Here is an 11,580-nt window from a genome sequence, read left to right on the forward strand (position 1 = left end):
AAGATGCATTGGGATTGGCATTTAAAGACATTGTAAATTCAATTGGAGTTAGACAACACGTGTCAGGACCTACTCATCGTCGTAATCATACTCTAGATCTAATATTATCACACGGAATAGATGTGGATGCTGTTGAAATTCTGCAGCAGAGCGATGACATCTCAGATCATTATCTAGTCTCGTGTAAACTTCATTTAGCCAAGGCTGCAAAGCCGACTCCGTGTTACAAATATGTGAGACCTATCACTTCTGATACTAAAGATTGCTTTATTAATAATCTTCCTAATCAGTTTCATCATCTCAGCATCTCAGATAGCTTAGAAGAACTAGATATTACAACAGAAACGTTTAACTCTCTCTTTTCCAGCACTTTAGACCAGGGACGGACTGGGGCTAAAAAACAGCCCTGGACTTTCTCCCAAATAGGCCCATCATCCGGCCATTCGCCTCTAGCCGTGTGCGACAGACACTAGGTCAGGATGTGCTGATACTACAGTATATGCCACAATACTGTAGCCTATCAGACAAGGTATTCACAGCAAGTAACATCTCAAAACCAATTATGATAATTGGGGTTGTATTTATTAATGAAGCCTCAGCCTTCAAATAAAAACAAAAAATGTACAATGCCATAAAATACAAATAATGAAATATCACTGGCTACAGTAACCCCAAATTACACAAACTTGTAATTATAAAACATATAGTTACTATATACCAGGGTCCAACCTTTTTGTGTGCGAGGGCTACCTCAAGGGATAAAATAATCTAGAAGGAATTTTTATTTGTTACTCCAATATTTATTATACATAACATGGTGAAGCTTTTTTACTTTTCACCATCATATGGGAAATAATAAAATATCTTGATATTCTGGTTCAGACTTACATGCGTTTAAAAAAAAAAACAATTCCTGAAAAATTATGAAAATATTTATTGATTTTTTGTTGATTTTCTATAAACCTAATGTATGTGTTATCAAAAACAGTAGCCCAAACATTTAGTATAAATATAAATGAAAAAATAAAATAAAAATAAAAAAATAAACTGCCATAACTTCTAAACAAAACATTACTGCATTAGACTACATTTTACATGACTATATTAATATAACAGCATTTTTAATATGAATACAGGCACATTTCTGCCCAAAAAGTTTGTTTTACTAAAGTTAATTAATAAGTTTTGGTGTGAAATGTCTTCTAACTGGTTTGTTCTTGGAACAATGTTTCGCCTGTTTTTTTTTTTTTTGTTTTTTGTTTTTTTGCATCAATATGTTGAGAATATCAGCGCCGTTTCATCTGGCTTTTTACAAGCTTAAATCACATAGTCATTTGTGGGTTTATAATAGAGATAGAGAATTCTGCGCTGAATTTAAATGCTGGATCGCGCAGCTCTGTGTAATAATGTTCGCGTGATCGAGATCAGCGTAACGTGGCCGCGATCGCTGTTTTTTGGGCCGAGCTAATAATGCGCTGCTCAGATCAAACAAGTTTTGTTCCGCTTTTTGAGAGTTTGCCATTTGATGTTTCTCATACGCAACGCAAATGACAGCGTATAATCAAAGAGAGTTGGGTAATTTTGTGGAGGCAAAAGTTCAAATTGAATCGTTTAGTTGAAAAGGTCGCAAAAATTATACTATTTATTCGAAGTCTGGAACCCCGACGGCAAGTTGTGGCTATTTATAGAATGTGTTTAGCGGGCAACTCACAGGCACCACGTTGGAGACCACTGCTATTCAAATATAATGTAAGCAAATTTAAAAGTGCAGCCTTATAAAACTAACTTTCTGTCAGTGGCTATAGGCCGACTCTTCTTCCTCAGTTGTTGTTTTTTACACGTAGCATATAAGTGATCGTATTAGTGCCCCTGCTGTTGGCTGTTCATATTGCTTTATTAGACTTTTTTTTTTTTTTTTTGTGCCGACGGCCCGGTTGGACGGCCGTTCTGGACTTTTCCAGAACGCACAGATTGTCAGTCCGTCCCTGCTTTAGACACAGTTGCTCCGTTGCGCTTAAAGAAGATTAAAGAAAATAGTCCAACGCCATGGTACAACGAGCACACTCGGGCCCTTAAGAGAGCAGCCAGAAAAATGGAGCGCAAATGGAAGAAAACAAAACTAGAGGTATTTCGCATTTCATGGAAAGAGAGCTCAATTACTTACAGAGAGGCTTTAAAAGCGGCTAGATCTGCTTATTTTTCAACCCTATTAGAAGAAAATAAACATAATCCTAGGTATTTATTTGAAACGGTGGCTAAACTAACGAAAAATAAAGCTTCAAGCACCGAAGTTTCCAAGCAACACAGCAGTAATGACTTTATGAACTTCTTCACTTATAAGATTGATAATATCAGGGACAAAATTATAACTATGCAACCGTCTACTACAGTATTGCATCAGGCAGTGCATTGTAGTCTCCCTGAGGAAAAATTTGATTCATTCGTTGCTATAGGAGAGGAAGAATTTACTAAACTCATTAAATCATCTAAATCTACAACATGTATGTTAGACCCTATACCGACTAAGCTACTGAAAGAAATACTTCCAGAGGTCATAGATCCTCTTCTTAATATCATTAATTCGTCTTTGTCTCTAGGATACGTACCAAAAAACTTTAAGCTGGCTATGATTAAACCGCTTGTTAAAAAACCGCAACTTGATCCTTCAGAATTAGTCAATTACAGGCCGATCTCGAATCTACCTTTTCTGTCAAAGATATTAGAAAAGGCAGTATCCTCACAACTGTGTTCCTTTCTTGAAAGAAATGATATCTGCGAGGATTTCCAGTCAGGATTTAGACCGTACCATAGTACCGAGACAGCTCTCGTTAGAGTCACAAATGATTTGCTCTTATCATCCGATCGTGGTTGTATCTCGCTATTAGTGTTACTCGATCTTAGTGCTGCATTTGACACCATCGACCACAACGTTCTTTTAAATAGATTAGAACATTATGTTGGCATTACGGGAAATGCACTAGCATGGTTTAAATCATACTTATCTGACCGTTATCAATTTGTAGCAGTAAATGATGAGATGTCTCATCGATCACAAGTTCAGTATGGCGTACCACAAGGCTCAGTACTAGGACCGCTGCTGTTCACTCTGTACATGCTACCCTTAGGAGATATCATTAGGAAACATGGCATTAGCTTTCACTGTTATGCCGATGATACTCAGCTCTATATTTCTTCAAAACCTAACGAAACTTATCAATTCACAAAATTAACGGAATGCATAGCGGATATAAAAAATTGGATGACTTGTAATTTCCTACTTCTAAATTCTGAAAAAACAGAGTTTCTAATTATTGGACAAAAAACTTCCTCACGTAATAATCTAGAATACTGTCTAACACTTGATGGCTGCTCTGTTAAGTCTTCGTCGTCGGTTAGGAACCTGGGTGTGCTCTTTGATACCAATCTTTCATTTGAAAGTCACGTGTCTAGTATCTGTAAAACTGCATTTTTCCATCTTAAAAATATATCTAAATTACGCCATATGCTCTCATTGACAAATGCGGAACAATTGGTTCATGCGTTCATGACCTCAAGGCTAGATTATTGTAATGCTCTACTGGGTGGTTGCCCTGCACGCTTAATAAACAAACTACAGCTGGTTCAAAACGCAGCAGCTCGAGTTCTTACCAGAACCAGGAAGTATGACCATATTAGCCCAGTTCTGTCAAAACTGCATTGGCTCCCTATTAAACATCGCATCAATTTTAAAATATTGCTGATTACTTACAAAGCACTGAATGGTTTAGCTCCGCAGTACTTGAGCGAGCTCTTAACGCATTATAGTCCGTCACGTCTATTACGATCTCAAAATTCCGGCCAGTTGATAATACCTAGAATATCAAAATCGACTGCTGGCGGTAGATCCTTTTCCTATTTAGCACCAAAACTCTGGAACAGTCTTCCTACCATTGTCCGGGAAGCAGACACACTCTGTCACTTCAAAGCCAGATTAAAGACACATCTCTTTGACCTAGCATTCACATAATACATTATAGACTTCTATAATTTAATGTTAGGCTGCATATAGTAGGTCAGCCGGAACCGGGAACACTTCCCAAAAATCCTGATGTACTCGTTACATCATGAGAAGAATGGCATCTACGCTAATTTTAGTGTCTGTGTTTATCCCGAGGTTTTCCTGCAGCCTGCCGGATCCAGGCCGTATCCAGATCTGACGAAGGACCTTCGCCTGGACCGATGACAACGCAGTGCTGAAGTGACAACTAGTCTCTCCCTATGGAGGATCCCACTACCACTCTACAGATAAGGCGTTGTCGGGAAAATTCGTCTCGCGGTCCTACCCCAAAGCAACAAATAAAATAAAATTCCTTATCAAAATTTATAAGGAAAGACAAGTATTTTGTTTAGGCTTGGCTTGTAGGGAATTCCAAACCTGCGTATATTCAAACGCACATAACTATAGAACCCATTCTAAATGCGCATGTGAATGCCATCAGTGTTTCTCACAGGTTCGCGTTTAAAGTCTGTGTAGAGGGAATGGTGTCGTCTTAGCGGCCCCTAATTTAATAACAAATGATCATTGCGACGGAAGCAAATCAATTAAAACTAACTTTAGCTGGAAATAACTTAACTCTGCTGTAAAGCCGAAACAATCTCTGTTACCTTAAATTATACGCTTATCTCTGTAAAGCTGCTTTGAGACAATCTACATTGTTAAAAGCGCTAAATAAATGAAGATGACTTGACTTGACTTGACTTGACATGATCAGTAGACTATTAATAGACATTATCCACTAAGTGTTAGTAGATACATTTTAGGACTATCTAATTAAAGTGAAAAACAGTTTATATCAGTAGAAAGTCTATAACCTATCAACAGATTGCATAACTTACCTAACCTGACTGAAGTAGAACAAACACTATGGCCAGCACATCAGAGAAAAAAAAATCACTTTTATTAAATAAAATAAAAAATACAACCCATTATTTACTAGGATATCACGATCACATCTGAACCATCTGATTATGTAGGAAAAAAACAACTAATCTTTAGTTGACTATCAACAGATTATCTACAAATGGTTAAAACATTTTTAAAAGCAGTTATAAATCAGCTAAAATAATCATTAATTCTATGCACATGAGACCCCTTGAGTAGGATATACAGTATCATATACTTCATATGCTGACATGACTGTTGACTTTTAACTGACAGATTGATCTTGAGGTGTTGGTACTCAATCTACAGAAAGTTGGTTGACAAATGAAAGTTAGTCGCCAATTGGTTAATAACCTGTTGCAAAATAACATTGACAGTCAACAGGCATTTTTTTGTAAAATCTGTAGATTAACACTTGAATTGTACCTTATAGTCTATAGGCAGTCAGTTGAACGTATGTTACTTGTCTGTTGAAACAGTGTTGTTGAATGTCAAATGATGCACTGTTGACAAGCTACTGAATGGCTACTAATAACTAGTAAAGTCTCAACAAACGGACTATCAAAATAAAGTGTTACCAACATTTCTTTTTAATTTACAGAAATTGTTACCTCCCGGGTACAATTAACATATCTGCACCTATAATTTCTGCACTCCAAAAGGCCAATCACACCTGGACCACACAAGCTTTGAGACATCGTTCAGAATTGCTCTGACAGAAGTTTGGGAAGGGAAGGAATGGGTGAAAAAGCTTGGGGAGTCATCAGGAGTGAGCTGGAGAGTTGCAGTGACAAAACAAAACAAGGGACAACATGTGCTTTTTAAGGTAATTCAATTATTTATATATTTTGCTTTTGTTTGCCAGTAAGAAATAATGGATTGATGGATGGGTGGGTGGATGGATTTTCTTATGCACAGGTAGTCTAAAAAAGTATGGTCCACACATTGATCTGATCTCACCATCATGGAGTCCATATCGCATATGTCTTCAATGAGAAATCTACCTGCAAATCTAAATAATAGTCTAAAACATTACTAAAAAATAACATAAAAATAATGTCAGGGTTGTAGCAGGCAGGATGCTGAGATGAGGATTCAAGTAATTCAAAAAGAAGTATTTATTTACCAGAACTGAAATTATTTCAAATTTCAAAATCAAAAGGCAAAACTCCAGGAATCAAACCAACCATACATAGACGACGACAGACCAAGACTGAGGAAAAACACTGGGGTTATATACACGGGCAAACAGGATGATTAACAAGACACAGCTGACACAGATGAACTAATTAAACAGACCGGGGAAAACAGGACTAGACCAAAATCACAGAAGACAGGGGAAAACGGATCACAGAAACTGAAAACACTGAAACAGAATCAGGCTACGTTTACACGGAAACGATCTGAAGAGAAAACGCAAAAGTGATCACTTTTTATTCTGCGTTTAGACAAGCGTTATGGGGGGGAAATCTGCGTGCATACGGTGACGCAAAACTGTGTGAAATTCAATGTAGTATGCACTCCAGGCAGGTAGGTGGCAATGTGAGGCACTGATCGGTGCCTTCACTGTCTAGTAGACTTTTGTGTTTTTACCGTTTAGACGGAAACGCGACGGTGGAGCGTTTTTAAGATTTCCACTCTGGAGGGTGGTTTCACTTTTTTGCGTTTTTAAGCCCCAAAAACGCCGTCGTCGTCTAAACGAAAGGCACATCTGATAAAATATTTTTACGTTTTCACCTGCGAGCGTTCTCGAAAAAAACAGAACTCAAAAACCTCAAAATGTCACAAACAACACTTTACAATAAGGTTTTATTAGGACTCCTTGTGCATACAGAATTTTTAGTGGATTATTACAGGTAAGGGCAAAATTAAAATTTGGAAAAGTAAACTAATATTTCCTATTGGCACACTAATGCAAATTATATACATTTCTAAATGAAAATCTAACATGCTTAAGACTTTTGCATAGTTCTGTATATTTAAACATTCATATTCTATCTATATCTATTCATAGGCTCATTATAGGTGCCAACACAATGTTTGTGCCCGATCAGGCACAGCTGATCATAGACGGCTCTCAAAAAATACATGCTGTGAGGCTAAAATGGTTTGCACTCTGGTAAAGACTGTAGACAAAAGGGGAGGATCTAGTAGGTTGGTTAGCAATGTGAAAATAAAATAAAATAAATGTTTTTTCTTTTGTCAGCTACTTTGTAAGATTTTTTTTTTTTTTTTTTCAGGAGCAATGATCCCCATATTCCCACCTACCCAGCTTCTGTGCGCTTGTACAATGTACATAATCATAACAGCTTCATTGCGGAGGCACTGAGGCTCAGAGATGTGGGGGTCAAGGCGACTGAAACCCTAACTCAGTTGTTTGAGATTGGGCACAGCCCTACATCAGCTCCGGCAGCTCTGAAAAGTGTCCTGCTGGCTGAGCATGGCAACACATATGTATATGCCTCAGCTAACCATGCCCTTTGCCCAGACCTTCAGTTTTGCTACAGGTAGGTGAAAATGTACTTGGTCTTCAAATCAGTATTTTTGACAGACTTATGTAGTAAAACAATCAATGTAATGTGCAGACTGTATCACAAGGTGAATAGCAGGAGTTTGGAGAGCAAAGTGTGGAGGGAATGCTATCAGCTTTGGAGAGGCAGGTAGAATCCTACAATACAGCGTGTGATGATGACAGCTGTGCCAAGCTTCAAATGTCCTCAGCAAGAACACCACTAGTAGCCATTTGTTCCCCATTAATGAAACAAACACACAGCCTTTCCAATAGTGGAGAAATGTGTTTTATGGATTCATCTGGTAACATGGACCGGGAGAACTGCAGGGTATTTCTGCTTCTCACACACACTTGTGCTGGTGGTCTTCCTCTTGGGATAGTCAAAGGATGAGAGGAAAGTTATTGAGGGACTGGAGCTGCTGAAGTCCTTACTGACAAAGGATGCCTTTGGAGGGCGAGGTGAGGCAGGCCCTAGTGTGTTTCTTACAGATGACTCAAAGGCAGAAAAGGGAGCTATAGCCCAGGTCTTTCCTGAATATTTCATCTTCTGCCAGCTGTGTGGAGGTGGTTGTAAAATACATGCTTTATGCCAGGGAGATGAGTACAGTTGAACTGATGTACCAGCAAGCCCTGGACAACCCTTTGACCAACAGGGAGAGAGAATAGTAGACGGGTAGAGGTACTTGATATGTTCACCCTCCAGACGCCTGTTTTTATTGTTTTGAATTTATTATTTGTCTTAACTCGCTACAGATACAAGAAGTTCCTGACCTATCTACGGGTTCTTTACAATCGACGTGAGAGTTGGGCTCTCAGCTATAGGAGAGACTTGCCAACACGTGGCAACCAAACCAAACCAACATCTATGTGGAGGCTGCAATGCGTGTTTAGAAAGACAAAATACTCCAAAGAACAAAAGCATCCAACCTCCCTCAATTATTCCAGCTTTTCATCACCCGACTAGAGATGTACTATGAGGCACGTGTGACAGACGTTGCTCTTGGCCATTGGGAGGCTTTCCAGCGCTCAAGATTCCTTGCTACAGAAAGTAACATTAAAGGGTCTGATATTTCTCAGGTGAAGAATAATTTTATATGAATCATTATAAATTAGTGGTGGGCCGTTATCGGCGTTAACGTGCTGCGTTAACGCGAGACTCTTATCGGGCGATAAAAAAAATATCGCCGTTAATCTATTCTCCAAGTTGGGTTGGGAGGTGGCTCTATACTACACAAGCTATGATGACGCAATCTACCCGCGGCCGCGAGGTACACCCGGCTGCAACGCATCATATTCGTCGTCATCTTAAGTAAACACGGCTGAAAGTGAAAGCTGGTGAAAAAGATCGGTGCAACATCCATTATTTGGACTTGGTTCGGATTTAAGCCGTCCGACGATGAGCAGCAGAAAACGATACTGGTTACTCACGTAACCTCGGTTCTCTCTAGAAGAGTGAGCGAGTATTGCGTAAGCATTGCTTACGCTGAGGAGGGCTCGGAGGCTAAAACTCTGGTTTCTGTCGAATGAAGCGACATGAGCTCGTGGCGTGAGCACGGCAGGGAGCGCAATACTCATTCCCTCTTCTAGAGAGAACCGAGGTTACGTGAGTAACCAGTATCGTTCTCTTACGAGAGGTTCTCTCGTATTGCGTAAGCATTGCTTACGCTGCGGGAACCCTTTGTCGACGCCGTGCGTGCCTTGCATCCACACATAACTCCCGGGAGACCCGGGGAGCGTAGAAGTGGAAAAACAGGTGGCCAGCAGTGCGGGCCAACACATGTTCATAAGCACACATAGGGAAAAAACATAGAGCGGCGTGGCCGGTTTATACATTACTGACATACCCTGAAAGTGCAGCTCAACCAGGAGAGCTAAATCGAGTATACAGCCTGCGTACATAAGCAGGTCATGAACACGACTTAGACTGATAGAAGTTTAGCCTGCAGGGCGGGAACTTCCAGGTTATAGAACCTAACAAATGTAGAGGGGGAGGCCCAGCCCGCCGCCATACAAATGTCATGAATGGAAATTCCGCTGGACCATGCCCACGATGAGGCCATGCCTCTGGTGGAATGAGCCCGTATGCCCAGGGGGCACTGCAGGTTTTTGGACGCATAAGCTGCTGCAATAGTGTCCACTATCCATCTGGATAGCGTCTGTTTCGAGGCGACGAGACCCTTGGTGCGCCCACTGAACGAAACAAAGAGCTGCTCCGAGAGCCTGAAGGCTGCAGAGCGCGTAACATAGCACCTTAACGCCCTAACCGGGCAAAGGAGGTTACTGCCATCCTCACCGCCGGACAACGGCAGGGCTGAGAGGGAGATAACCTGAGCTCTGAAAGGAGTACCTAACACTTTGGGGACATAGCCGTGTTTCGGTTTGAGAATGACTAACGAGTCGTTAGGTCCAAACTCGAGACACATCGCGCTAACTGATAGCGCATGTAAATCACCCACGCGTTTTACTGAAGCCAGGGCTAGCAGAAAAACGGTCTTAAACGTCAGGTATTTCGGCTCCACAGAGTCCAGTGGTTCAAAGGGATGAGCTTTTAGGGCCTCCAGGACCAAAGACAGATCCCAAATTGGAACCGAAGGCGGCCGAGGAGGGTTCAACCTCCTGGCCCCTCGCAGGAAGCGGGTAATGAGTTCGTTCCTTCCCAGTGCGCGGCCGTGCGCCGAATCGGCGAACGCAGGGATCGCCGCGACATAAACCTTGAGCGTGGAGGGGGACCTGCCCGCGTCCAAGAGCTCTTGGAGGAAGTTCAGAACCTGTGGGACTCCACAAGACTGAGAGTTAAAACCCTTTCCTGCGCACCATTTGTTAAACACTGACCATTTAGACGCATAGAGCCGCCTCGTCGAGGGAGCTCTGGACTGCGCGATCGTGTTAACTACCCCTTCTGGCAGATCAACGAATATCTGTTGATTTCCCACGCATGCAGAGACCAGCGCTCTGGATGGGGATGTAGAATCGAGCCTCGGGCTTGAGAGAGAAGGTCTCTCCTCACCGGAATCGGCCATGGGGCTGTGTCTGACAGCTTCATCAGTTCTGGGAACCAAGGTTGGTTTTCCCAGCGCAGGGCTATAAGGAGCACCGCGCAGCGCGTCTCCCTGATCTTCGCTAGCACTTGTGGCAGCATCGAGATCGGGGGGAAAGGGTACAACGGGACGCTGGGCCAAACCTGGGCCAGCGCGTCCTCGCTCCTCGAGAAGAACCTCTGGCACTGAGCCAGAAGGCGCTCTGTCAGAGCGCGCAGAGCGCTGGATCTGATTCCGCCCTGATGGTTCACATAGGACACCACTGACATGTTGTCCGTGCGGACTAGCACGTGGTGTCCTTGCAGATACGGGAGAAAATGTTTCAACGCCTTCTCGACCGCCAACATCTCTAGACAGTTTATGTGGAGGCTTTTCTTCGGGTCCGACCAGGGGCCGCAGACCGGACTGCCCTCGTAAGCGCTCCCCAACCCATGTTGGACGCGTTTGTCAAGACCACCTTGCGGTGTGAGATGACCCCCATCGTCACTTCCTGTTGGTCCCATTCGGCTGCTAGCCAGGGCTGTAGGGCTGAGACACAGCCCTGAGTCACGCTGACTCGAGCGCAGCCTGAAATCCACGCTTTGCGGGGCACTTTCAAATTCAGCCAGCATTGGAGCGGGCGCATTCGTAGTAAGCCCAGCTGCAGGACTGCCGCAGCTGATGCCATATGACCCAACAGCTTCTGAAATGTTTTCAGGGGGAAACACCTGCTTTTTTGAAAAGATGCGGCGAGGCGTCGAACACGGCGCGCGCGTTGTGTTGACAACCTGGCCGTCATAGCCACCGAGTCCAGTTCTATTCCCAGAAAGGAGATCGACTGGCTGGGGGTTAGTGAGCTCTTGGCCCAGTTCACAGAAAGACCCAGGCTTTCTAGATGACTGAGAAGCGCTATCTTGTGAGAAATGAGTTCCTCTTCTGATTGCGCCAGAATGAGCCAATCGTCCAGATAGTTCAGAATTCGCATCCCTCGTGTTCTCAGGGGAGCGAGAGCCACATCCATGCACTTCGTAAATGTACGGGGTGCCAGAGACAGGCCGAACGGTAGGACGGTGTATTGATATACCTCTCTGGCGCGAAAGCCTGATACTCCGCCACTGAGCCACAGGGGA

The 11,580-nt window shown here is 42.6% G+C and overlaps 1 long non-coding RNA gene across 1 annotated transcript; it reads left to right on the plus strand.

The window, feature by feature from the left end:
* The first annotated feature begins 5,539 nt into the window (after positions 1-5,539).
* LOC307156244 lies at positions 5,540-7,422 on the plus strand. Its single transcript, XR_013820684.1, has 3 exons — positions 5,540-5,747; positions 6,936-7,075; positions 7,162-7,422. It is a non-coding gene; the product is annotated as an uncharacterized lncRNA (long non-coding RNA).
* Positions 7,423-11,580: the final 4,158 nt, after the last annotated feature.

The sequence above is a fragment of the Squalius cephalus genome, assembly GCF_949319135.1.
Source record: "Squalius cephalus genome assembly, chromosome: 3".
Lineage (NCBI taxonomy): Eukaryota > Metazoa > Chordata > Actinopteri > Cypriniformes > Leuciscidae > Squalius > Squalius cephalus.